We start from the raw sequence: 25,309 nt of genomic DNA on the forward strand, positions 1-25,309 counted from the left end.
TCAGATCAAAAATACGAGTTTCAGTTTCACTGAATTTACCGTAAATATCACAATACGGGCGCATTACATTATAGGGACGGCTGGTTTGACTACCGAGAAGCAAATGATGGCTCACTTGACGGCAGTCAAACTTCCGGGTCACATAAACCCGACCAATTAAATATTAAAATCAAATTCAGTCCTGGTGCCCGTTTTTCCATTTCGTATTTTTGATCTGAGCCTAATATTGAAATATGAAAAAACAAGCATGGCAGGGCATGGTGCATTCATGTGCACCTTGTAACAACAGGAGAATACATATTTGAAAGCAATACTGAATACCTGAAAGCTTTACCGCACATGGCTCTTTTCCATTATTTTTTTATACTTCGAAATGCCACCTGGCGTTTTTACCTGCGCTTTCCTTTACATAGCTCTTTGAATGTCATGCACCGATTCGTGCAATTTATATGGTGGGAATATCTGGAGCTGACACCCAAGTGTGTTATGCCATTGAGAGCTCCAGTGACTGAACACATTGAAAAGGTAGAAGAAGAATGAGCTAAAGGTCGGGCTTGCCAAGGCAGACAAGTTGGCTCCGACCACCATAGAAGAAGAGCTGTCATAAATGAAAGCTACATGCCAGTTCGTCAACTTTTAATCTTTATTTCAAACTCCAGTGCTCCTCACTCAGAGAAGCACAGAAGAGCTGACACACACACGGGGGTAAAAGAAAAAGCGCCTCTTGAATATACACTACCGGTCAAAAGTTTTAGAACACCCCAATTTTTCCATTTTTTATTGAAATTCAAGCAGTTCAAATCAAATGAACAGCTTGAAAGGGTACAAAGGTAAGTGGTGAACTGCCAGAGGTAAATAAAAAAAGGTAAGGTTAACCAAAACTGAAAAATAATGTACATTTCAGAATTATACAAGTAGGCCTTTTTTCAGGGAACAAGAAATGGGTTAACAACTTAACTCTATGGAGTCTTGGGCTATTTTGTCTATTTTTGAATTCTTTTGGGGTCTTTTTTTGTCATTTTGTGTCTTTTTTTGGTAATTTTGTGTCTTTTTTTAGTCCTTTAGTTCAACATAAAATGTGATTTTGAATCTTTTTATTTTCAAAACACTATCTTGCTCAATAAAGAATTTTAAATGTGCATTAATTTCAGAGTACACTGAGACATTAAACTGCATCATTTTCAATTCAATTCTGGAAAAGTTGGTGTGTTCTAAAACTTTTGACCAGTAGTGTATTTCATGTAATTTTGCCTTTTTTATCAAAAGCAAAATGAACTCTGAGAATCTGACATCCCTGTCCTGGACCCTTAATCTGTTTGGATAATAAAGTTAAGTTATCATGTCACATGTAAACACACACACACACACACACACACACACACACGAGCGTAAAACCATCCATGGATGAAAGAACAAACCACACAGACATGTGAATCAGCTCCAGTCCCAGCTCCAAACACCTGTCTGCCAATCTTCTAATAGTGCTTTGTCCATGTCTGCTTCCTCTGACCAAAGGAAACTGTGTGCGAGTGGCATGTGTGTCGATTTGTCAGCCTGTGTGTGTGTGTGTGTGTGTGTGTGTTCTCAGTCTGACGACCACAGATAAGGTGGCAGTTATCTTATCGTGCTGAGCCAACCCTACCCTAAACCCTCACAAACCTCAGGTGTCACAGCGTGCTGGCTTTTCCCCAAGCATCCCCCCATTTTCATGTCAATTTCACACCATTTTGCTGTTTCTCCGTCTCTGCCCTCCCCCCCTCTGGCTCTGTCCCTGGAATCGCTCCCTCCCTTCTTTTGATAAGCAGTTAAGTCCATTTTAGTCCAGTTTTGCTCTTCTTTTCTCCTTCCATCCCTCGTCTTTTCTCCCTCTCGCTCTTAGATCTTTCTTGGTATTCATCCACTTGGCCTTGCCATCAATCTCTCCCATCTTTGGCCCTCTTTGACAGCTTTTGCCCTCCTGTTTATTCCCTCTTTGCCCACATCTGTCACATTTTACCTCATTTACTGTAACCCTTTGCACCCTTTGCCCATGCACAACATGGGTCTAAAGCAGGGGTGTCAAACTCAAATACACAATGGGCCAAAATTTAAAACTTGAATAAAATTGCGGGCCAACATTGAACAAATAAACCTTTTAATATATACCAAACATGTTTTGCTTTAACATTAATAATGGAACCAGCAACGCTAATAAACATACAATATATAACTAAGTAGTGCAGACATGCAAAATCAAATTTCAAATAAAAAACACATCAATGTCATTAATTTATTAAATAAAAAATAAATAAAAATCGTATGCCTCTTTTCTATTTGCATCCTTCTGATTTAAATATCAAAATAAACTTTTTCAACAGGTTAATAAATTCTGCATTCCGCCATTTTTGGGAAGGGGTATTGCCTCACGGGCCAAATAAAATTACACTGCGGGCCAAATTTGGCCCGCGGGCCAGAGTTTGACACCCCTGGTCTAAAGTGACCCGACTGAGTTTTTATGTTCTATATCTTTGCAATAAATTCATTTCATCATTCAGTATTCCAGGTTTTCCTAAATCAACTTGTTTTTGATCATCATACGTCCTAATTTTTTGTTTTCATTTCTTACTTTTTGAATCAAAACCCTTTTTGAATCCCTACACTTCTAATGCACAACATGAGTCAAAAATGTCATTATGGGGCATTGAAGTGGTTAACGGTGATGAATGAATGAATTTTAAGGAAATATAAATAAATAAATGTAAATACATAATTTTATCAATGTTCAACTAACTAAATAATTTAAAAATGGTTAATAGATGGTATTTTAATGTAAGTTTATAGTTACTCTACCATTAACAAACAATTCAATTATAATTAATAGTTTGTTAGTAGTTTTAGTTGCACTCATTTTAAAATTTTTAACACCATGTTAAGTATGTTAATGATTTTGAAATTATTCATATACCTTTAAGAAATTGGTTAAAAACATTTAAAGATTAAATATGTATAGCACTTTATAAATGGTTAATAATTGGTCTATAAACCATCTATAAACATTGGTTAGTTGGTTATTGTAAAGTGTTACCGAAAAATTAATTTAATTCATTTTGGAATAAGGCTGAAACATGAAAAAAATGTGGAAAAAGTGAAGTGCTGTGAAAACCTACCAGATACACTGTATGTGTGACAAAATGATACATAAACATGTTCACTATATTAAATATATGAGTGTGGAAAGTAACTATTTGAAACAAATTACTATTATTATAGTATTAGGTCATTTAATTTTAATGAGTGAGTCATTTTTGACCCATGTTGTGCATTAGAAAGGTTGTCCATATAGGGTTAATCTTCCTTTTTTGCTCTTTTTATCTCCATTTCTTGTTTTTCTTTAACCTCTGTCTCAGCCCTACACAGTCCAGAATAGGTGACAATTCTCTTAGACGTTGCCAGACCACCTCCCTCATTCTCGATCTCTTTCTCCACTTTCTAATCCTCTCTCACCACACCTTCATCCAGTTATTTATTCACTGCACAGTGGAGATGACAGCCTTTTTATCAACCTGCCAGTCACTTTTAGTCACTCTCTTTATGCCAAGCTGTAGCCCTCAGTCCTTTCCTTTAGCCTTGTAAGGCCATCTTAAATCATATGAGCTCAGGTTTTGGTAGATGGATAGCAGATAGTCTCAGTGTGATTCAATGACAATCCCCCGAGGCGGATAGTTGAAATCTGAGGCCAGCTGTTGGGAGTGGTTTAGATTCTGACGACAGAAGGCAGTTTTTAATTTCAGTTGGGTGTTGATTTACATCTCTAAATGCCAAATTTTAGGAATAAATTCTTGAACAATGCATTCTCTAAATCTAAAACTGTAAAGATGCTCCTAAGAGACTCGTCTTCCATTAAAAACGACCCAATAGCTTGTTTGTACAGCAAGTAAAATAGTCAGTCAAACAGTCAAAAGTCACTTTATTGTCAGTTCTGCTACGCGTGGACACATACAGAGAACTGAAATGACTCTTCTCTCAAAACCCTTGTTCAAAACAAAATACACAAGCTACATACAGAATAGAAATAAAATAAGCTAAAAAAACATACAGACTGAACATATAAAAGGCAAAATATACAGGCTAAATAGTGCAAATGGTTGTACCCATATTTATATTTTATACTGTTTTACGCTGCCCTCTAGTGGCCGTAATCGATGCTTAGCGTTAACGGCGGAAGTCACATTCGGGGTTCGAACATATGTTGGACTTTTACCAGGAGAACTGGGTTTGTGTCCCATGTGGAAACAAAAGTAAAAACTGAACTTCAGTGCATCACGTTTTGTTCATCACATTTTTACGTAACTAAAAGTAAACCATTTTTAACTTAAGTTACGTTCTTTACATAAATTACGTGAATCGCGTTTTTGAACGTAACTTAGGTTTTTTACGTAAATTGTGGCAGTCATGTGACCATTTTAACTTCTTCGTTTCTGGCATTTACGTACATTTCTTTACTGTTTAACCTGTCTTTTATAACGCCTTACTAGGAAGTTTTTTGCCCTAAATGAAGGTCATTGGTTTTGTAGCCTAAATACACCAACACTACAGCCTTTTTTACAACCGCAAACCCAACGTGTATGTATAAGGATGTGAACACTATTTTTAGAACGCTCTGCTCTTTCCTGCGAACCGCAGAACGCTCATATGGGTCGTTTTGACAAATTTCATTTGGGTCGTTATGGGTGGTATTAAAAAACGACCTATTCTGTCATATAGGTTAGATATGCACCTAAATAAAATGGGTTTCCAGAATTGTGTTGGGTGATTGGACGTCTGGCTACATTGCCGATTGGTTAGGCGATTTTTCATCATTTTGTACAGGTAATTTAATGGTTCACCCCCAAAGAACAAATGGACAAAGAATTGTTTGGCTGATGGTGACCAATCGGAAAATTCTAACATATCGTCACCCTCCTTTCCAGAACAATCAGCATGTTATTTCCAAGTTGATAAGAGAAGAAAACCCTCCAGACAACCCAGCCAGAGACACATCAGGGTTCAGTGTTAATGTTTTAGCAAAGGAGACCAATCAGAATCATGTAGCGGCTGGTTAAAAGGCCGACCTAATCATCTGCATTGGGTCTGTCCTAATTAACAATACCCCTGACCCAAGCAAACGTCTGCTGCTGCTGCCAGACCACAATGAGCACAGTGAGATGTGTTGGCTGCCTTTGAGCTAAAAAAAAAACTAAACCCCTCCTCATTCTTTCTCCTTTTCATTTTATCATCTTTAGAATTTGGAATTTAGAAAGTGTCATGTTTTTGCGAATGGCCATTGAATAGGAAACAGTCCTTCAAATCCAACTGTTTATTCCCAGTTTATGGCGTTTAGTTCTTTGCCCAATTGCCCATCTTTCTTTTTAAATTGCTGGCAATCACATCAGCATTTTAACTCCCTTTCTCAGTTCTTCCCATTTCATTCATTTCAAGCCAAACAATGTTTGTCAGATGTCTCCCACCTTGCTCCATCTCCACACTGAAGACAGAGCAACATTTAGCCCTATCGCTATAATTTTGCATTGGCAGATAATTTTGCATTGGCAGATTTCCGCATTTGGTTGGAGTATGGGGTGGTGGATAGATTGAACAAATGAGGTTCTTTCACCCAGGAGAGTGGGGTTTGCGTCCCATATGATAACAAGAGTAAACCATTTTTAACTTAAGTTACGTGAATCACGTTTTTGGACGTAACTTGCGGCAGTCATGTGACCCTGGCAACTACTTCACTTCCGGCATTTATGTACATTTATTTACTGTTTATACTGTCTTTTTTAACACCTTACCAGAATTTTTTTGCGAATGGCCATTGAATAGGAAACAGTCCTTCAAATCCAACTGTTTATTCCCAGTTTATGGCGTTTAGTTCTTTGCCCAATTGCCCATCTTTCTTTTTAAATTGCTGGCAATCACATCAGCATTTTAACTCCCTTTCTCAGTTCTTCCCATTTCATTCATTTCAAGCCAAACAATGTTTGTCAGATGTCTCCATCTCCACTGAAGACAGAGCAACATTTAGCCCTATCGCTCCCTCCCAGTCCCTCTGCCTTCTCCATCTTCATCTCCCACCAAATATGACCACCTTTGTCAACCTGTCAGCCACCCTCCCTTTTCCATCTATTAACTAGAGCCTTTCAATTCATTTTACCTTATATCACTCCCCCATTTCTTCCTCCCTGTCCTTGCATTCCCATCTGAAGCCAAGTCAGACAGTTGTTATCAGCACTGTCTTTTGGTCTCTTCATTCATCTAACTGATAACCAATTATCTCAAGTTTTGACAAAAGCTTTGCCTGCGTTTTGCATTTTGTGTGTGAATCTTATGAGAGATGGAGGTCATTGAGTCCAAATATTGACCCCGACTCACTGTCCTCTTCCCAGAGCGCCATTCTTTAACCCTCTGGAGTCTCCAAAAGCACCAAATCCAGACTTCTTCATGACATCCAGACTAGAAAACAAAGCAGCGTGGAGCCCTACTGTAAATTTACCTCTAAAGTTCTGGCTGTAAACTCCATGAGGCCAGTTTCAGTTTGATGATGATATACCAAGTAAAACTGGAGACAAGCTCAAATATATTTAGTATAAAACGATAGAACTGGATGGAACCCTCTTATATGTTATATTTGACACCTTTGTTCACATTTGCAACATTTCAAATTCCTTATTGAGCATGATAGTGTTTTGAAAGTTAAAAAAAAAAGATTCAAAATCACATTTTATGTTGGACTAAGGGACTAAAAAAGACACAAAATGACTAAAAAAAGACACACAAAGACACAAAATGACACACAAAGACTTAAAAAAGAAATTAAATGACTAAAAAAAGACAAAAAATACACAAAAAAAGACAAAAAAGACTAATAAAGACACAGAAAGACACAAAATGACACACAAAGACTTAAAAAAGAAATAAAATGACTAACAAAAGACAAAAAAAAAATACTAAAAACAGACACAAAATGACTAATAAAGACACAGAAAGACACAAAATGACACAGAAAGACTTAAAAAAGAAATAAAATGACAAAAAAAGACCAAAAATTACTAAAAACTTCCCATTTCATTCATTTCAAGCCAAACAATGTTTGTCAGATGTCTCCCACCCTGAAGACAGAGCAACATTTAGCCCTATCGCTGCCTCCCAGTCCCTCTGCCTTCTCCATCTTCATCTCCCACCAAATATGACCACCTTTGTCAACCTGTCAGCCACCTTCCCTTCTCCATCTATTAACTAGAGCCTTTCAATTCATTTTACCTTATATCACTCCCCCATTTCTTCCTCCCTGTCCTTGCATTCCCATCTGAAGCCAAGTCAGACAGTTGTTATCAATCTGCCAGAGGAGAAAACATTATCTACACTTCCTTTCCATCCCTGCCTCACTTTTCCTCCTTCATTCCTCCTTCCCTCCGCTCCATTCTCGCCTCCCTTCTGCTTTGCCTCCATTTACATCTCGAGGTGGACGGATGCAATGATGAAAGGAGTGAGTAGCTCCTGAGTATCCCTCCGGGGTTTCTCTCTCCTCTCTCTGTCCTTCTCGCCGGCTGGAGGGTTCATTATTTTTTCTCTGTTTACTACTCTGTGTTTGTGTCTTTCTCTCAGTTTTTAACATGAAACATTTTTTTTTTTTTATCGCTTTTGACATTTTGCAATTAGTTTTCAGGAAGAAATTACTTTTCACACCACATCAATATACAGTCATGGAAAAAAAGGATTAGTTTTCTTCAATTTCTTGTTCATTTTAACGCCTGGTACAACTAAAGGTACATTTGTTTGGATAAATATAATGATAACAACAAAAAATAGCTGATATCATAATATTTGTCCAAACAAATGAACCTTTAGTTGTTCCAGGCATTAAAATGAACAAGAAATTGAAGAAAACAAGGGTCTAAAAAATATATTTTGGTCAATTTGTGTCTATTTCAATAATTTTGGGTCCCTTTTGGTCATTTTCACATACATTTTTTTTGTCATTTTGTGTCTCTTTTAGTCATTTTTACATTTAATTTTGGTCTTTGTGTTTTTTTTTTTTAATTTATTCTGTGTTTGTGTCTCTCTCTCAGTTTTTAACAAGAAATGTATTTATTTTTTAATCGCTTTTGACATTTTGCATTTAGTTTTCAGGAAGAAATTACTTTTCACACCTCATCAATTTACAGTCATGGAAAAAAGGATTAGTTTTCTTCAATTTCTTGTTCATTTTAACGCCTAACTAAAGGTACATTTGTTTGGATAAATATAATGATAACAACAAAAATAGCTGATAAGAGTTTCATTTAAGAGCTGATATCGAGACATTTTACATGGTTTTCTTGATATTTATTTTGGTTATTATCACAAAAACCATGTTAAATGTCTAGATTTCAGCTCTTAAATTAAACTTGTATCAGCTATTTTTTGTTGTCATTATATTTGTCCAAACAAATGAACCTTTACTAGTATCAGGCAATAAAATGAACAAGAAATTGAAGAAAACAAGGGTCTAAAAATATATATTTTGGTCAATTTGTGTCTATTTCAATAATTTTGTGTCCCTTTTGGTCATATTTACATAATTTTTTTTTGTCATTTAGTGTCTTTTTTTAGTCATTTTTACATTTAATTTTGGTCTTTGTGTTTTTTAAAATCATTTTTACATTTATTTTTGGTCATTCTGTGTCTTTTTTGGTCATTTTTACAGTTATTTTTGGTCATTTTGTGTTTTCATGGTCATTTTTACATCTACAGTCATGGAAACATTCTTGATAATAACCAAAATAATTATCAAGAAAACCATGAAAAATGTCTAGATATCAGCTCTTAAATTAAACTCTTATGAGCTATTTTTGTTGTTATCATTATATTGATCATTGAAACAATGATCTAATATTTTTTCCCATGACTTTATATCAGGCTGCAAAAATGCCAGCAATAATCATCACATATTTGAAAGAATAGTACTTATACTAGTCAGTAATAGTATTTAAACGTCAGAAAAACATAGAATATACCATGAATATTTCCCAGTAACAAGCGACGACAGCTACCTTGACATTTACATTTTTCCCGCTGACTTTCTTAGCATAAGAATAGCTTCCTGATTCTCCTTCTGATTTGTGGAGCGCTGACATTAAATGAACTCTTTCAGAATCGGGGATGAAGTTTGGTTGGCAGGGTTTTCTTCACTCTGCCAGATTTTTCCTCATGGTGATCAAATAATGGCAGCTCATGGTTCATGGAAGCCCACGGTGACTTTCTTTTCCATGCAAAATATACATGCATCACGCAGCTCACCTCCTCCTGTCGTATTATTTTCTAATTTTGCCTTTTAGTATATTTGAGCTGAAGATTTGATCGCTGTTAATGTCACTCAGTTGTGAAATAAAGGTGCATTTTGGGAATTATAAATAATGAGTAATAGCCTGCGGTCGTGTTTTCTTTGCAGGTGTGAAATGAAAGGTTGTTCTCATTATATAATTGCCTGGTAAAAAAAAGTAAAAATGTCAGTCTTTTCAGAGCAAAGCACTGTCTTTTGGTCTCTTCATTCATGTAACTGGAAACCATTTATCTCAAGTTTTAACAAAAGCTTTGCCTGCGTTTTGTATTTTGTGTGTGAATCTTATGAGAGATGGAGGTCTTTGAGTTCAGGCCTTGACCAAATATTGACCCCGACTCACTGTCCTCTTCCCAGAGCGCCATTCTTTAACCCTCTGGAGTCTCCAAAAGCTCCAAATCCAGACTTCTTCATGACATCCAGACTAGAAAACAAAGCAGCGTGGAGCCCTACTGTAAATTTACCTCTAAAGTTCTGGCTGTAAACTCCATGAGGCCAGTTTCAGTTTGATGATGATATACCAAGTAAAACTGGAGACAAGCTCAAATAGATTTAGTATAAAATGATAGAACTGGATGGAACCCTCTTATATGTTATATTTGACACCTTTGTTCACATTTGCAACATTTCAAATTCTTTATTGAGCATGATAGTGTTTTGAAAGTTAAAAGAAAAAAGATTCAAAATCACATTTTATGTTGGACTAAAAGACTAAAAGAGACACAAAATAACTAAAAAAAAGACACAAAATGACTAAAAAAGACACAGAAAGACACAAAATGACACACAAAGACTTAAAAAATGAATAAAATGACTAAAAAAAGACAAAAAAATACTAAAAAAAGACACAAAAAGACACAAAAAGAAATAAAATGACTAAAAAAAGACAAAAAATTACAAAAAAAGACACAAAATGACAGAAAAAAACCTAAATTACTTAAAAAAGACACAAAATGACTAAAAAAGACTTAAAAAAGACACAAAATGACAGAAAAACACTAAATTACTTAAAAGAAAGACACAAAATAACCAAAAAGATACACAAAATTACTAAAAAAGACAACAATTTTGACAAAAAAATACTAAAAAAAGACACAAAAAGACACACAATGACCTAAAAAAGACAAACAATGACCAAAAAAGACACAAAATGAGAAGACAGAAAGACAAAAAAGAACTAAAAAAACGCAGAAGACACAAAATGACCAAAAAAAGACACAAAAAGACATGAAAAGGATTCAAAAATGGACAAAATAGCCCTAGACTCCATAGAGTCAAAGCCTCGTGGTTCTGTCTGTGTGAGAAACATAGTAACACACATTACAAATTAAGGCTTTTATTTACCCAAACGTTCTGTGAATGACAAACCACTTTAACTTGAGCATGACCACAGTTAACCACCACTATAAATCTATCAACGTGACATCCACGGAAGAAGTGAAGCAACTCTGAGACCACCCGAAATCAAAACAAAAGTGGCAAAATGTCCACACATTTGACCATAAAATGACAAACAACAGGCTGAAGGGGAATTTACAATACACCACATGATACCAAAACAAAGGAAAAACATTAAGACTCGCTGCCGATAGTTTCTCATTTTAATCTAAAATATTACTTTACTCAGAATTTAAAAAGCACATAAATTATGCAGAGTAACACACATTAAAATCAGGGATTACGTTTTGAGCTCCCCCTATGAATCCTGATGAGTTGGTACAGTCCAATTACTTCACATAGTATATATAGGTAAGCCAGTTCCTGTTTAGTTAGAGGGAAGCCACATTAGGACACAGGTAACTAAATGAAACAGAAACTAAAGTTGCCATGTGTCACTGTTTAACTTAATGGCTGCTGTAGTTTCTCACATTTCTCTCACACTCCCACACACACTAAACAAGGTTAGATGAAACATGGCGTTATTTATACAGTGTGATTCAGAGGGATTGTAAGACATTAGACTAAACTTAGACTTTAAAACACCTACGTCCTCACTGTTTGCTGCTCTACATGGACATCACACTACTTGAATTGGCTCTGAATGTTGAATTACCAGTGTAGAGTTTTGAATATGAATGTTATTCGGTGAATATTGGCCTGACTTGTTAGATAATGTTTGGATACACTGCAAATTGAACTGAAATCTAAGTAAGATGAAATATCTTGGATCAAGGGGATATATGCTTATTTTTTTGTCTGATAAGATAGTTCTTCTTAGTCAGCAGTTTTTATTTTAGACTGTTTCACTTATTTGATACAACTTTAAATTGTATTTTTTTTTTAAATTACTACAGTTTTAGGATGTAAAATTTACAAGTTGTTCTGTAAAGATGTTGACATGTAGTGTATTTTTTATGGAAATATTCTGGTAACCACAGCTGCCAGTTTTTTCTGTAAAAGCAATAGGATATTTTTACAGTGTAAGATGAAATATGTTAGATCAAGGGGATATATGCTTATTTTTGTCGATTAAGATAGTTCTTCTTAGTCAGCAGTTTTTATTTTGGACTGTTTCACTTGTTTGATATATAAAGATTCCACGGCTTTTGACTTATTTCAAGAATTTTAAGAAAATATTCTACATACAGATAAAAATCTTTGTAGCTGTATGAAGAAAAGTTCACTAGTTTTTAGTCTGACTTTGCTGGTTTCCAGAAATATCTTGATGGCTCTAGCAGTTACTTATTATTAATTGAAGAATATCTTTCAACACATTGAGAAAATAGGTCACGTGTATTTCATTAGAATCAAGAAAAATGCACTTGTTATTAGTTAGAATACACTAATTCTAAGGTATTTGTGGGTTCATTGAGATTAGATATTTTTACTTGTTTTGGAAAGTCTTGACAAGCCAAATTTCTTGTTCCATTGGCAAATAATTTTGCATTGGCAGATTTCCACATTGGGTTGGAGTATGGGGTGGTGGATAGATTGAACAAATGATGTTTCACACAGGAGAGTGGGGTTTGTGTCCCATATGATAACAAGAGTAAACCATTTTTAACTTAAGTTACGTGAATCACGTTTTTGGACGTAACCTGCGGCAGTCATGTGACCCTGGTAACTACTTCACTTCCGGCATTTATGTACATTTATTTACTGATTATACTGTATTTTTTAACGCCTTACCAGAATTTTTTCGCCCTGAACCTAAGGTCAGTGGTTTTACAACATAAATCACAAAAACTGCAGTCTTCTTTTAATAACCGCGGATTGTACATGAGTGCTTTTTTTTAGAAGGCGCCATTAAACCGCAAGCCGCGATACGTACCTACGTGCCGTAATTTGTGGTACTGACATACGACCTCTTCTCCCGTTTATGTTGGAGAACTTGTTGGTTTTAACACTGTGAGCAAGAAAAACCTTCACATGCATGCAAATCACATGGTGCCATAAACATAAAATCAACACGTTGTACATTGCCTTTCTGGTGCATTTACATAAGAAACGAAGCAGTGTTACTTTCCAGATATAAGCTGCTCTGCTGGCTGCATACTAACACATATATGCACTCACACTTTTATTTTCTCCTTTCTTATCTGTTCAATTTCTGTCTTCATGGCAGTGAAGAACCCGTCTCATTCACCCCTCCTGTTTATGGTGGAGAATATGACCGCACTAAACCATCTCAGTCTATCGTCCCTTTGTCCTCTCTGTTTTCATTACATTACAGTATGACAGAGACCCCCACCCATTACATTAGAATCGGCAGAGTGAACAGGATCCAAGATAAAGCATCTGCTGCAGTGATGTCAGATGACAGTTATGGAGCAGATTATGAGGCTTATAGTCTGAACTCTCTGCCTCCAGTTTGCTCTTTTAACCTCTGACATCCTAACTGCACAATTCTCATGTCTTTTTCCACATCACATTTGCTGTTATTATTATAGTTTTCTAGCCTGGATAACACCAGACTACATCACAAATGAGATCTAGTCTGGATGCCACCTTTTCATTTTTCCGTAGAAGAGGCGTGGTTTACGATCCTCCAGAGCCGTTTATTGGGCGCTATGAATGTTTATCATAAGCGTCTCTACGTAGCTCTTAGCCAATCGTATCAGTTATACCAGATTACGTATGTAGAGCGACAGAAATTGATGTTTACATAGCCAGACTAGCCCATCTCTACTTTGAGACTAAAATGCTCAATTCTGCTTCTGCAACGTTTTTCTGCAGCATGTTCTGACTCTGGCTGCTCCGTAGTTTCAGCTCACAGTCTACCGTGTGCGTGTGTGTGTGTGTGTGTGTGTGTGTTTTGTTTGCTGCTTTGCTTCTCCAGTTCTCGCTTTCTGCAAGATTATTTATTTTTCCGCTTTATTCCCCCTCATGTCATTCAGCCACACACATCCACTGATTTTATGGTCAACAGACGAGCTGCTGGGGGTCTCTGGGCGGCTCCGCTGTCCCCCGGCTCGTAGCCAGATCACCGTGGTTACAGCAGCGAGCGGTAGCGGGGCTAGTTGGTAGATTAGGCTTTGGCCAAATCCTGTCGGAAGCAAGGCTAAAACATCCTTTTTGGTGGTGAAACAGGAGTGTAAAGTCAAACGTTGTTCTTCTTTTAAAATAAACTTTGGCTCTAAACTATCTAGAACACTGTCTACAGCTAGATCCAAAGAGAGTTTTGCAGCTGCTGCAGCCATGTTGGATCCGTAAGAAAACTACAAAGCTACAAGCTTCCATCTGTCGAGTAGTACGTGTCATCATCTTGCCGTCTCTCCCCGTTCTGTGATTGGATCCCTAAAACAGGGCTAAGAAACGGCCTTAGACTCCAGACCCTCTCACAGTTCGAAATGAAATCGAGGGCGCAAGGCAGTATGGGTATACCCAGGCTAATAGTTTTCAGTAATTCTCTTTGAAAATTGTGAGGATGACTTGGAAAAAAAACCCTCTGTCTGCACCAAAATATGGCAAATTGTGCAAGTTGAGAGGTTACATAAACCTGATTCTGATCAGGTTTTTATTTATTTATGTTAAACTTTACATCAACTGTGTTCTTCTTCACTTGCTGACTCTATAAATGCTGCTTCAGCCAACTGTCCAGATGCTACTTTAAAGTAGACAGTTATTTACTTGTACAACTAATTGGGGTGAGGATGAAACTTGTAATGTAGCCAAAAAAGTTCTTTTATTGAACTTTTCCATTTAAATTTTTGCTGTTTTTCACAACTTTACCTCCCTTCTCAACTCTCCCTGATCCCTCTTAGCATCTTTCTACTTTGTCCTCATTGTTCTCTTTAAGACGTCAGCATTATTGCAACACCATAATATTCTCTTTTATCTTACAGAAATCAGACATACAAACAAATCTGCGCTTTTAGAAAAAAAAACCCAAACATTAATCATTAATGTGAGACCTCCTCGCCTCTATTAGATCCATGCTGTGCTGCGATGCGTGTAATTAATTTCTCTTGCACTTTCTATCACTCACTCAGTTGATAAAAACACGTCCTGTAAAATAAACTGGCAGGTCAACCTGTTGTCTGTGGGTTTACCCCACTACCGTTAGTTAAATTCTCTGTCTCTCCTTGCTCTTTTAGCCTTCATCTTCTTAACCTGATCCCCTTGCTTGCTAATAATAGCCCGGGCTTTAACAGAACAGGCAGGGAAACAGAGCAGAAGGAGAGTATTGGGGGACTGTTGGCTGGATTCTCATTGGATTTTGTGCAACGTGCAGTTCAGTGACTCCGATGACTCCTTTTAGCCCATTGATTTATAGCGGTAGCTCTGCTAGGGTAACCTTTTAATTGTCTGTCTGTATTTTTAGTTTGTTTGTGCAAGGTGATGTTTTTGCACGCCAAAGTTTGCTCATCCTTTGGCTGTCCTAGATTTAGGAAGTAAAAGTACACTGCAAAAACTGAAATCTAAGTACACTGTAAAAAAAAATAGCATTGCTTTTACCGAAAAAAAATGGCATCCGTGGTTACCAGAATAATTCTGCAAAAAACACAGTACAAATGTAAACAACTTTACAGAACAACTTGTACATTTTACTGGTATTCAGTGTACAATAAATAATAACTGAATGTTAATTTAATGGTATTCAATGCACAATAAGCAAAATCTGCATGTAAATTTTGCATAAATAATTAGTATAAAAGCAGCATCAGCCTGTTAAATTAGCAGTAAAGGACGCTATAATCTACAACTTTAAAATGTTGTTTTTTTTTTTTAAATGACTGCAGTTTTAGGATGTAAAATTTACAAGTTGTTCTGTAAAGATGTTGACATATGTACTGTTTTTTTTTTTACGGAAATATTCTGGTAACCACAGCTGCCAGCAACGGGACATTTTTACAGTGTAAGATGAAATATGTTAGATCAAGGAGATATATGCTTATTTTTTGTCTATTTTTTGTTTATTTTTGTTGATAAGATAGTTCTTCTTAGTCAGCAGTTTTTATTTTAGACTGTTTCACTTGTTTGATATAAAGATTCCACTGCTTTTGACTTATTTCAAGAATTTTAAGAAAAATATTCTACATACAGATAAAAATCTTTGTAGCTGTATCAAGAAAAGTTCACTAGTTTTTAGTCTGACTTTGCTGGTTTCAAGAAACATAATGCCTAGGCATATCATTATGTCAAAATGATGGCTCTAGCATTTACTTATTATTAATTCAAGAATATTTTTCAACACATTGAGAAAATAGGTCACGTGTATTTCATTAGAATCAATAAAAATTGACTTATTAGTTAGAATACACTAATTCTAAGGTATTTGTGGGTTCATTGAGATTAGATATTTCTACTTGTTTTGGAAAGTCTTAACAAGCCAAATTTTCTTGTTCCATTGGCAGATAATTTTGCTATTTTTAAGCAAAATACACCTAATTTTTGTACTTTTTTCCCTTGTTTTTAAGAGCTGACTTTTTGCAGTGTGAATGTGTGAATGTTTGGGAAGGGAAATCACATTCAAGGCATATTTATACGTGGAAACATTTCTGTCAGACATTATTCAAGGAATAAGAAGCCATGCCAGAGCCATTCTATGGCGTGTTTTGTCTCTCCGATGGAATAAATGAATAAGAGGTGACGCGTAAAATGGGACGTGTTACATGTAAGTGACGAATACCATTTGACCTTATTCCTAAAAGCTTGTTATGTGCTGAAGTGACAGACTAACTGAAACAGACAAATGAATAAATGCAATCCCAGTGTTTGGCTGGTGGCTGCTGTGAAGCTCCCCCCTTTTCTGTAATCCTTTATCCCTGCACACAAACCCACAATGCTGTGAAGACATCTGTTTGTAAAGTGCATTATGTATGCTTAGTAGACATGGCACAATGCCACGTATGTCACTGTTGCTGAGCAAGCTTGATAACAAAAACAGCAGGATATCATCATTTATAAAAAAAAATCCTCTAATCAGCATTTAGTGTCAGTTCATGTGCTTATAGTGTAAAATGGATAAAGAAGTAATCCAGTGTTTGACACAAGACACATTAACAGTTCCGTCTTCCATTTCAAATGAAACCCTCCAGGTTGTCTGGTTTAGCATCCCAGATCAAAGAAGTGGAAATGCAGGCTTGGAGCCAAGCATGGCATGATGTGGCTTAACACGTCTGGCACAATTTGAAATTATTTTGCAACATGTTGAGCAATTTTTCTCTGTCTTTGAAGGGACGTGGAGCTTTTTTTTTTTAACCCTTTATCAGGCAAAGAACCATATTTGGTAACTTGAGCGAATAGAACCACATGATAGAATCACAGATAGTGACACTGTGGCATCTGACTTCTGGCATCAATCAGTAAATCATACAAGATTCAAGCTTTTCTTATTGTCATTGTATTAAAAAAAGTATACAACTAAATGTATGTGTGCTGCTCATATATAAGGTGCTTTAAAAAAGACATTCAGATAGAGCGGGGAGTGGGGCTCACGTCCCGTGTGAAACCAAAAGTAAACCATTTTTAACTTAAGTAACGTTCTTTAAGTTGAACGTGACTTAGGGTTTTTTACGTAAATTCCAGCATCCACGTGACCCTTGTAACTACTTCATTTCCGGCATTTACATACATTTATTTACTGTTTAAACTGTCTTTTTTAACGCCGTATCAGAAGTTTTTGCCGTAATTTGTGGTTCTGACACACGACACCTCTTCTGCTGTTTATGTTGGAGAACTTGCTGCAAATTCAACCAGCACAAGCCCCAGCTCCAGTAGTCTGATCAATGTCCACCCCAACTTGTTGCTACAGCAATAAAAATATAATTGTACATGTGTATAGTGACAATAAAGGCATTCTATTCTATTCTAGAAAACTCTATGGAAAAATCCCATTTCATATTTTTTTTTCCTTTTGAGCTTCAACCAGCGATCTTCTATAAACATTTTGTGGCGCTCTCTTTTTTTCTGCAAAGGTATACTTGTTTACTAACTGGGGAATTAGCCACCAATTGCTTATCTTGATGAACCAACTCTCAATAATTGCGTAACAGTAGCAGATGGAAGCGAACATTCCTGGGCACCCTCTACTGTTGGAATCTGTGATACATTTGTATAGAAACCTGGCAATAATCCAACTTACTAGGTACCAAAAAAACATCTAACAAACATCTGGCTCATCCAGGGAGCTGAGCCCATTATTCAGTCTTGTCTGTAGCTTGTGTATATCCCCTGAATCAGGAAGTAGAGCCACGCTTTCTTAGACTTCACCAGGATTGGCTGGCCACTGAAGTGAACATGCACCATGCTGTGATGTTGAAGTGTTATGATTGACTATTATGAAAAAGTAATGATAAGTATGGAGTTTGATGTCTGTGGTTACAGATTTGGGTTGATCTGCTGTTGTGGGGTGTTGAAAAGACACACGCTGGGTGTGTAATTATCTCCGAGAGTCTTCTCTCACTTTTCACTTTCACATCTCATCCAATTTAATCCATCTCTGTGTACTAGCTGCTGTATATTTAGTTCTCCCGCGTATTCACTTTTGCTCTTTCTTTCTTTCTTTCTATCTATTTTTCTTTCACTGTCTATATAAATACTTTTAGCCCGGCCTGCTAATGCTGTCAAGCCCCCTATCTGGAACTGCACAGAAGCCTGTGGGATTTGTTTTTGCTGATTTGCTCAGTTTTGCTTTGGGTTATTTTTTTGCCTTTTTTTTTGTTTAGTGTTATTATTTGTGTGTTTTTAGCTGGTGTGGAATCCCATCTTGTCATCTGGAGAGTTGAAGAACTGCTGAATTGGAAAAGTACAGCTGGTGTCAAGGTCTGCAAGAAGGAGAGAACGACACATAACTGTGTGTGTGTGTGTGTGTGTGTGTGTGTGTGTGTGTGTGTGTGTGTGTGTGTGTGTGTGTGTGTGTGTGTGTTCTTGTACTTCCTACATAGTGAGGACCAGAACACGTTTTTAACCAACAGAGTAAGGACATTTTTGCAAAGTGAGGACATTTCGGCCGGACCTCACTTTTTTAAAGGCTTTTTTGAGATTTCAGACTTTGTTTTAAGGGTTAAAGGTTACAAGATAATGATAATTAACTGAAACTGTATTGTGTGGTTACAAAACTAACTAAAATTATAGTGAAAATGTCCTTCGTTTTCGTCTTTGTCAACTTTTTTCATACATATTGAAGATGGATCAGACAAAGGAAATAAAGGCAAAATTTACTGTGACCTCTTTTAATCTCCCACCCAACAAATACCCAATTACAAAAAACTAAAACTAATAAAAATAAACTAACTAAACTAAAACAAGCAAAATCACTCTAAAAATTCATTAAAACTAACTGAAATTGAAAACAAAAATTCACAACAAAATTATAACTACAACTAATGAAAAATCCAAAACTATTGTAACCAATGAGGGTCCTCACAAGTAAAATTATAGTGAAAAAGTCCTTCATTTTCCTCTTTGTCAACCTTTTTCATACATAATGAAGATGGATAAGACAAAGGAAATAAAGGCAAAATTTACTGTGACCTCTTTTAATCTCCCACCCAACAAATACCCCATTACAAAATAAACTAAAACTAATAAAAACTAAACTAAAACTAAAGCATTTAAAAAATATATACTAAACTAAAACTAGCAAACTCTCTAAAAACTCATTAAAACTAACTGAATTTGAAAAGAAAAATCCACAACAAAGTGACAGGAAAAATCCAAAACTATTATGACCTTGCAAGGGAATTCACTGTTCCAATGAGGGTCCTCACAAAGATAGAAGTACAAGAATGTGTGTGTGTTATTGTACTTCCTACATAATGAGGACCAGAACACATTTTAAACCAACAGAGTGAGGACATTTTTTGTAAAGTGAGGACATTTCGGCCGGTCCTCACTTCTTTAAAGGCTTTTTTTTAGATTTTAGTGAAAATGTCCTTCGTTTCCGTCTTTGTCAACCTTTTTCATACATAATGAAGATGAATAAGGCAAAGGAAATAAATGCAAAATTTACTGTGACCTCTTTTAATCTCCCACCCAACAAATACCCCATTAAAAAACTAATACTAAACTAAAACTAGCAAACTCACTCTAAAAACTCATTAAAACTAACTGAATTTGAAAAGAAAAATCCACAACAAAGTGACAGGAAAAATCCAAAACAATTGTTACCTTGCAAGGGAATTCACCGTTCCAATGAGGGTCCTCACAAAGATAGAAGTACAAGAATGTGTGTGTGTGGAGATGCTGAGAAAGACTGAAGCAAACAGACAAAAAGAGCGAGGCAGACTGAGACAGGGAGAGAGGCAGATAGACGAGGGACAAACAAGAAGAGGGCGAGCGAGAAGGCATAAAAGGTGATGTTTCACATGATAGCACGTTCTGCAATGTTGCTGCACAGCAGCATCAGCAAATCTCTCCCACTTCTAGCTTCTCTTGTCTCTCTCTCTCCTCCAGCCAAGCGGGCAGGCAGGCAGGCTTCTGGAAATAAATAAATAGCCTTTCAGCCACTGATGCCTCTAGAGAAACTGAGACGGGCTGCCTTGACTCTACATAAGAACTGAAGCACAATAGAAAACAAGCAAAATCTCTAACTGTGATACCGAGGTCAGGCTTATCTCTGGTAGAAAATCTAAGCAGACAGGATATCTGAAAAGTATTTTTTACTGAACTCAAAGTGGCAAAACAGTGCTGAAAAACTTTAGTATAGCCTCTGCAGATCATGCAAGTGCACAAGTGAAACCTGGTGAGAAAAGGATGACTCAACAATTCATGGCTGGCAGGATTTACACCATAAGGCCAAAACATTATTGGAACATATTTTAACCCTCTGGAGTCTCCAAAAGCTCCAAATCCAGACTTCTTCATGACATCCAGACTAGAAAACAAAGCAGCGTGGAGCCCTACTGTAAATTTACCTCTAAAGTTCTGGCTGTAAACTCCATGAGGCCAGCTTCAGTTTGATGATGATATACCAAGTAAAACTGGAGACAAGCTCAAATAGATTTAGTATAAAATGATAGAACTGGATGGAACCCTCTCATATGTTAGATTTGCAACCTTTGTTCACATTTGCAACATTTAAAATTCTTTATTGAGCATGATAGTGTTTTGAAAGTTAAAAAAAAGATTCAAAATCATATTTTATGTTGGACTAAAGGACTAAAAAAAGACACAAAATGACCAAAAAAGACACAAAATGACTAAAAAAAAGACACAAAATGACTAAAAAAAGACAAAATGACCAATAAAAGACACAAAATGAGAAGACAAAATGACCAAAAACACACAGAAAAAGACACAAAATGACCAAAAAAAAGACACAAAATAACTAAAAAAAGACACAACAAAAGACACAAAATGACTAAAAAAAGACACAAAATGACAAAAAAACCCATAAAATAACTAAAATGTTTTTTCTTTGTTTCCTTTTGGTTCAAAATGTTGATCCAGTAAGTCATAAAAAATCAATTATTATTATTAGGTCATATAGGTGAGGTTGTGCTGAGAAAAAATATATATTAACATGGCATTTAAACATTTTTAAGTGGTGTATACAGGCAGGATGAAAATGATTTAAAATGGACAAAATATCCCAAGACTCCATAGAGTTAAGGAAAACTATTTATACTCTTTCTGGCTCCTGATGCTCTCTGTAGTTAATGCATCGGCTGAGTTGTGTGCTGGTGCGTTGATCATCACTTTTTAAGGCCGGAGTACATTATCGTTATCTTGTTGGCTCTCAACCGAGACCTTTAGAGGGCCACAGAATCATTTCTTCCTAGCGATACATTCAGGAAATGTCATTCTATCACAAGTAATTGAACAGAATGAATTCATGAATCCTGGCTTTGTTTTAATGGAGACAAAATTCACAAATTGAACATATAATACAAGCAGTTTACCTGCTCTCAACCTAAACACTGCTGTATATTTGTTGTTTTATTAGTTTATTTACTGATTTTTTTAAGGAGACATAATGTAATAGCAATATTAAATGACTGCTTGTCCATATATATATATATATATATATATATATATATATATATATATTTTTTTTTTTTTTTTTTTTTTTTTTTCCTACATGTTTTGGCATTTTGTCCACTGTGAAAAAGGTGTGTCTAAAAACAAGATAAACACACTGAATCTTTTCTAATTTATCTTCTGAATCTAAGATTTTTTCATCTTGTGTGTCCACACACAAATTGCGTTTTGGCCTGGGAAACTAGGTCTGGGTCTGTTTGGGTCTGGGTCTTTGGGTCTGAGTCTGAGTCTGGGTCTGTCTGGGTCTGTTTGGGTCTAAGTCTGGATCTGGGTCTGTTTGGGTCTGAGTCTTTGGGTCTGAGTCTGGGTCTGGGTCTGTTTGGGTCTGGGTCTGAGTCTGGGTCTTGGTCTGTTTGGGTCTGAGACTGGGTCTGTTTGGGTCTGGGTCTGAGTCTGGGTCTGGGTCTGTTTGGGTCTGAGTCTGGGTCTGGGTCTGTTTGTATCACGTTATTTTGTGTGGTGATATTTAGCTGGCGGCTGTCAGTATTTTCGCATTTTTTTTTTCACTTTTAGGAGTAAACTTGAGATACTGGTATCATATGAAACTAGAAGATCTAAGGAATCTATAGGCACCACCTCATGTGTTGGGAAGTTGTTGAAATAACGCTGCAAAATTTGGCTTTTTTCATGTTTCATTCAAAAAAAATTCAAACAGTGAAGCTTTAAGTTGAGGAAAGTTTGATAAAATGCTGCAGTTGTTTTCGTCCAACATGTTTGATATCAGTTCAGTTCAGTTTGTCTGGATACTTTGTTGGTCAGTCTGGGCTTTGACTCTCATTGTGGAGAAATAAAAAGACTGAAGTGAGATGAACAGACTGAGAATTTTCTCTTATTTGACAAAACAAATCTTGATTGAATTCAATTTAGTGGACACAAAATGCAGTTAAACAGTTAAATCACAATCATTTCATGTCATGACTCAAGTATTGGGATAAAATCATATCATGGGACCTCTAGTGTTTAATAGTGTGACTTGGAATCGTGTAAAAAAAAATATATATATATATATGTATATTTCCCTCGAAATGGAATAGAGAATACAGGTTTGTTGTATTGGACTTACATTCACACATATATATGTCTGCAGGAGTATTTTGACTCCCCACCCTCTGAATCCACCACAGATATATTCCTGTCACTTTGAGGTTTTACTGTATGGAACAAATATATTAGCAGTGAATTGTGTTTGACTGCACATGGACATACATTCAGAATATTTTGAGTTATTGGATCATCATCAAATCATTGTAAAAGCTGACTCAATTAAACCCGACATTTAAATGTCACATTAAATAGTCCAATCCCAGACTTCATCCAGTCGTACCTATCACATTTTATTCCCTTCCCTTCTACACTATTGGAGTTTTTTCGGGGCTTTTATGTGCGACACTAGACTGCTTCATCAGGAGCGTGACGTGGTTGTGGTAACAGCCGTTTTACAGCACAGCAGATCTGGCTGATGTGCGTGGCTACGCTAAGTTACCATGAAGCAGAGCCAGTGTGGCTTGGTGCGTGTACGTATGAGTGTGTGTGTGGGAGACGGAGTGAGAGGCGTGTAATAGGCTCACCTGTCGCTGGCTGCAGACTGATGGGCAGGTGGGGAGAATGGAAACCAGATGGAGAGAAGGAGCGATGGAGGAAGGGGAGGAACGAATGCACACAGTAGATAAGGCTGCACCACACTGCCTATGGGCTGCATGGGTTTAGATTCTGACTGGAAAATAAAGCATTATAGAATGGAGAAATAGGAAGGTGGAGGTAGTAGAAGGAGAGAAATCATTGAAGACATGTAGATGTGATGATGGATTGCATTGAGAAGCGGGAATGACGACAACTTAAGGAGAAAATCTCTTTACAGCAGGGGTCTCAAACTGAAATTACCTGGGGGCCGCTGGAGGCCAAAATGACCAAAAAAAGACACAAAATTACTAGAAAAGACACGAAATGACCAAAAAAAGACACAAAATGACAGGAAAAAAACTAAATTACTTAAAGACAAAAATGACCAAAAAAAGACACATAATAGCTAAAAAGACAATTATTTAAAAAAGACACAAATTGACCCAAAAAGACACATAATTACCAGGAAAATACACAAAATTACTAAAAAAAAACACAAAATTATCACAAAAAGACACAAAATGATCACAAAAAGACACAAAATTATCACAAAAAGACACAAAATTATCACAAAAAGACACAAAATGACCACAAAAAGACACAAAATGACCAAAAAAAGACACAAAATGATTACAAAAAGACACAAAATGACCAAAAAAATACACAAGATGACAAAAAAACCCTCAAAATTATTTAAACAATACACAATGACCAAAAAAAGACACAGAATTACCAAAAAAGACACAAAATTATAAAAAAAAAAAAAAATTACCAAAAAAAGTAATTAAAGGGACCTTCCACACTCAACACGGTAAAGTGCCATTCATATAAAACTCACATTAAACTTTAATATCAAGGTGGGGGCCACAAAATATCATCATGAGGGCCGCAATTGGCCTGCGGGCCGCGAGTTTGAGACCCATGCTTTACAGTATTCGAGTGTACATTCAGGGGTTTCTAAGATGTTTTGCAGGGTATTATCCCTCTTTAAAAACACCCATTCATATCTCTTTGCCAAATAAAGTAAATACTGGATGATTTTTCCATTATGTTGGAAAACTTGACCGGACATGACAGGCGTACCCTCAGAATCAGCCTGGAGCTTCCTTCAGGGGACCTTTGTGGCAGAAGCACAGAAATGGCTACTTTGGCAAAACTAAAACCTCTGTTTTGGCTGACTTGTGATTTTTTTGAAACTCAAATCCTTTTCTGCACATTTTCTGCAGATGTAGTGACCAACTGTTTGTTGTTTTTCTCTGACAGGGTGAAGAGGAGGATCGTGCTGACGTTTCGTCCTGTCCAAGGTAAGATACGACCTCTACTCCCTCTTTGCTCCCAGTCTGAACACACAGAAACTCAACTGTTTAGCTGCTTCTCCATGTGTACCGAGTTGAATTTAACAGGGTTGGTACGGGTGCTTGACGTTCTTGAAAATGCTTGAATTTTAATGTTGAATTTCAAGGTTTGAAAGGTGCTTGGATTTTGGATTAAGTTCTTGTAAATGCTTGGAATTCTTACTGTATTTCTCTTGCAATCTGACTATAGATAACCGCATTTTCAATGGAAAAATATCTTTAAAGTGAACAGCCTATAGCCTATCTGAAATGAAGAGCGCTCCTCCTGCGTCTTCTTGTTTCTGAGATGTTTCTTGTTGCTCTCCCCTGTATCTTCTTACTGAAGGGAGTTTTTCTAGTTCCTAGTGGATGTGAGGGCTCCTGAAGTATTTGTGGGTCTTTCCTCCTAGTTTGGGTCGTGTTTAGTTCCACCAGCTGCTGGTTGATGATTTTTGTGAGCTTCCTTTTGCTCCTAGCCCCTAGATTCCCAAACTACTTTTAATTGTTAAAAGTGTAATACCATTGCCGGTTTGTATGGTAAAGTGAAATTACCCCTTTTAGTATGGAAGTACTCATCTCAAACATGACATTT

General features: G+C 36.5%; 1 protein-coding gene across 1 annotated transcript in view; it reads left to right on the forward strand.

Moving 5' to 3' along the window:
- Positions 1-25,309, forward strand: part of cntfr (ciliary neurotrophic factor receptor) — a 421,815-nt gene that overhangs the window by 55,651 nt on the left and 340,855 nt on the right. The window contains exon 2 of the mRNA XM_059357864.1: positions 24,647-24,687. The gene's annotated coding sequence lies outside the window, so the exon portion shown is untranslated. The remainder of the gene's footprint in view (positions 1-24,646; positions 24,688-25,309) is intronic.

This window comes from Centropristis striata, chromosome 19 (genome assembly GCF_030273125.1).
Source record: "Centropristis striata isolate RG_2023a ecotype Rhode Island chromosome 19, C.striata_1.0, whole genome shotgun sequence".
Lineage (NCBI taxonomy): Eukaryota > Metazoa > Chordata > Actinopteri > Perciformes > Serranidae > Centropristis > Centropristis striata.